Genomic DNA, 4071 nt, shown 5'->3' on the forward strand with positions numbered 1-4071 from the left:
GGGGGGGGGGGGGGGGGGGGGGGGGGGGGGGGGGGGGGGAGAGGGAAAAGTGCACGCGATGGGCATCGCAGGAAAGGCACCGGGGAGGGAGGGGGACGTGTGAAGCAGCGGGGAAACGGAGGAGGAATTGCGATGGGAAGGGAAGGAGAGAACGAGGGCCGGGAGGGAGGGAAGAGAACGGGACGGAAGGAAGGAAGGAAGGAAGGAAGGAAGGAAGGAAGGAAGGAAGGAAGGAAGGAGAGAGGAGGCCTGCAGGAGCACGGAAGGGGAAGGGGAACGAGGGGCCGCGGCAGCTCGCCGGGGCGGCTGCGGGAGCAGCCAACTGGTCGTCTAGCGCCCAAGTGAAGCCCTTCCCAGGAGCGCAAAACCGGAGGAAGGCAGCGGCTTCAATATCTACTGCCAAGCTTTGTCCAAACTGCTTGTTTAGGGTCGGGCGCAAGAAAGAGCGTGGGGGGCTCGCCTCTCGGCCCGGCCCCTCGCCTTTCCCCCAGGCCCGGGCCACGGTCGGCAGGAGGCGCGGCCGAGGGGCGCGCGAGGCGGGGAGGGTGGCCCCCCCAGGCCTGGAGCCCGCTCGGCTCCTCTTCGTGGGCGCAGCGAGACCTCGCGGCTGAATCCGAGGAGGCACCGCCGGCCTGGAGACGGAGCCCGGCTGGGCGCACTCGCTTGGGAGGCGACCCGGCGGCACATGGGGCTTACTTCTGAGGAAACTTTACCCCGGTGGGATTTAGGACGGGATGCAAATGTCTGAAATGAATCAGTCAATACACGCGTGCCCGGGCTTCGCACGACTCTGGCTTTCACGTGCATGCGTTCGGCGGCCAGGGATGGGCCCGCAGCCCCGCGGCGCAGCCTAGAAGGAGAGGCGAGGAAATGAGCGGCCGCTCCCTGGGCCCCTTTGCGGTCCTGCCAGGTCCTCTCCGCCCTGGAAGGGCAGGTGTGTCAGAGGGGCGGAAAGGGCCGAGCCCGCGCGCCTGGGGGCCCGATCCACGGGGCCTCTTCCGCGAGCCCAGTCCCGGGCTCCAAGGAGGCTTACCGCCGAGGCGGCTTGGCCAGGAGGCGGCCTTCCGCTTCCCCTGCCGTCCGCTCGGTTCCTTTCTGCTCTGGCATCAGGGCCAGGACGGAGGGTTTCTGCATCCACCGAGGAGAGAAAGCGGGAGCGCGACGGGCCGCGGTGACGGGGAGGGAGGGAAGCGTCGAACGGACGGCTAAAACTCGCAGCAGTGGCTGCCCCCACCCCGCCGCGCCTTTTCCTCTGCCTGCATTTTTCCAGTCCGCCAAGGTGGGCCAGGTTTTGGGTGTGAATTGCACCCCCGACTGGGCCATGCTTCGTCAAAATCGAAACGAAACAAACACGTGGTAAAGATGAAAATCGAATCAAAATGTTGGGAACTTGCGAGTTCAGCTGAGGACTCGCGGGACCCTCTAATCTAGGAAATTAAGATTTGCACCAGGACCAAGTGGCGAAGCCCCCAAGCAGAACTGCCCGGTCCCAAAATCGGAATTTCTATATGTGCTCCCAAAAAGCAAAGCAAGCGGGTGCAGAAACACCATTACTCACTTTTCTCAATTATACACCAGGGTATTTGGTACACACCTATTTGCTAGCAAGCAGACAGGCGGAGGTAGAACAATTTTTGAGCAGAAACTCTCGCTGCAATCCTTCCCCTTACTCTCGAGTAGGTTCTGTTGCAATCCCAAGCAGACTTACTGCCTGGTGTTTTATTCAGAGTGCCCACCCCCACAGTCTCAAGGGAACCTACTCACAAGTAAGCTTGTATACAGGGGCACAATCCGCCATAAAGCAAAATTAAAACTGCTTGGCGGAACTGAGCGCGTCCCAAAGGTCACTGGGAATGGTGCTTGTTACTGCGATCAGATGGACAGGCTGGCTCTGCGATCCAACAAAAGGCAATTTGTTGCTTGGCCCAAGGTTAAGATGTTTCAAAACCGACACAGAGTGACTGTTCTGCTGGCAGAAAGATGCTTATATATGAGAGAGAAAGCAGGAGAGAGCGGTTATTTCCCCAGCCAACTTATGGCCAACTTATTTTTCCTAGGAACACAAATGCACTAAATTTTGAAGACATTTCGAAGCCAAACTGCTTAAAATAAGCTGTCTAAAAATATTGTTCCTGGAAAGTGGTCCAGCCCATTCAAACATCCGTAGCCCCGTGAAAGTCGCACTGGAAGGTTTCTGGCTGGAAAGTTTTCCAGGGGAGAAGGACAGACCCTGGAGAAAGCCCCAGTCATTCCAGGAATTATGAGAAATGATCGGAAATCAAATATTGCTCGAACTGTCTAAGCTTCTGCCTGGAACCGAGCGCATCGCAACCTATTTGACAGTGATGATGGATTGCTTTGGCAAAAGCATTTGCATGCAGCAAAATAATTGTGATTAATATTGGTAACCCGATATTTCTGTCCCCTCCCAGTCTAATAAACCCCATTTATTTGTGTTCTGCAGGCAATACCTTTCTGCCGACTTCATTTACCAAAAATCAGAAACAAATAAGTTTTCTTTGATGAGGTTAGACAAGAACTCTAGGCTGGAAGGACAGCTCGAAGAACGTATCTGGGTGAATTGCCACAAGGGAATGCAAACCTTTGGCGCCAAGGACAAGATAAACAGACTCTCTTTTCGTTTGTATCGCAGGTATTTTTTTGGGGAGAGGGTTGGGGGGATAGTGGCCCTCCGGACGAGAAAAATCAACCTACCAACCAACAAACCGTGACACGGAACCTAGTTTCGAATTCTCACCCTTACACTGAAATTTCAGCAGGAAAATGTCCTCCTCCTGCTTCTTTGCGCCCTCCTGGCTCTCAGTTCACCAGATCCCTTCATTTTTCTAAGAGAACTTGGAGGGATGCACCGTAATTTGAATAACGTGCTTAAATCGAACACAGAGGGAGGAATCTAACCTCTGCTCGCCAAGTTTTATCTTCAAACCCTTCTCCTGCACTTTCCACCTTTGAAAGAGAGAACCCCTGTCCGAACCTCCGTACTTAGAAACAGCACCCCTTGTTTTGGGGTAAGCAAGACGGAAGGGCTTCCTAGACCCACTCAGCCGAACTGATCCCTCTCTCTCGTTTACTTGTTCTGGGATCTCTTCAGTGAAAGAAATGAAATGAAAGCGTGGAAGAAAGCAGGGGAGAGGGGCAGAGAGCGTGCGAGGGTCGGCCTTGCATCAGGGGAAACGGGTCCTACCTTTGTACTCCGAGTCCGAAGAGGAATTGCTGCTTTTGTCCATCTTCTCCCGAAAGTCCTCGCCCGGCTTGCTGGGGATCCGGACCGGCGTCTCCTGGGTGCTCTGTCCATTGACGCTCGTGTAAGGTGCGCAGGCAGCCAAGGGTTTACAGTCGGCTAAAATGTCCCTGATCAAGAAGGAGGAGGTGACCGTTCTGGATTGCGAAGGGGCCGAGACCGGTCCCCCCGGAAGGTGCGCCTCCAGGCCCACGGCCGCCACGCCCTGTCTCTGGGCCACCACCGCCTCCAGGCAGTCCCGCCCGGGCGAGGGGGGCGACGGGCAGCCGCTGCTGACCTCTGAGCGCGGGCTGAGCTCCAAGGGGGACCGGCCGTCGCCCAGGAGCGACTCCCCTTTGGGCACGGCGGGGCTCCCGGGCCGGTGGGACAGGATGGAATCAATCCCAAATCCATTGGAACCTTCCATGGCGGTCGAGATCACATTGGCCGGCCGGCCAGATCCGCCGAGGGGCGCGGGGACGGCGGCGGGCAGCGCGGCCGCGCAGGTCCAAGCGAGGGCAGCGGCTCAAGCGCTATTCCCGGCCAGCATCGAGATCCGCCGAGCAGTCCCTCTTGGCAGCCATCCTGCAGGCTGGCTACAGGAAAAGCGGGCGGGCGGGCGGGGGGGGGGGGGGGGGGGGGGGGAGGGGGGGCAGAGGCGGGGGGGAGAATGTCAAACTTTGCTCGGGGACAGCGCCGCCAGCAACGGGCCGCGAGTGCGCTCACTCAGCGGCGAGCCGCGCCGAGCGCAACGGGGCTTGCTCCCCGGGACGTGGGCTGCGCCTCGCGGCTCGACCCGCGCTCATTGCCCCGCCGGAAAAGGGGGGGGG

The sequence above is a fragment of the Varanus komodoensis genome, unplaced genomic scaffold, assembly GCF_004798865.1.
Source record: "Varanus komodoensis strain SLA01 unplaced genomic scaffold, ASM479886v1 scaffold36, whole genome shotgun sequence".
Lineage (NCBI taxonomy): Eukaryota > Metazoa > Chordata > Lepidosauria > Squamata > Varanidae > Varanus > Varanus komodoensis.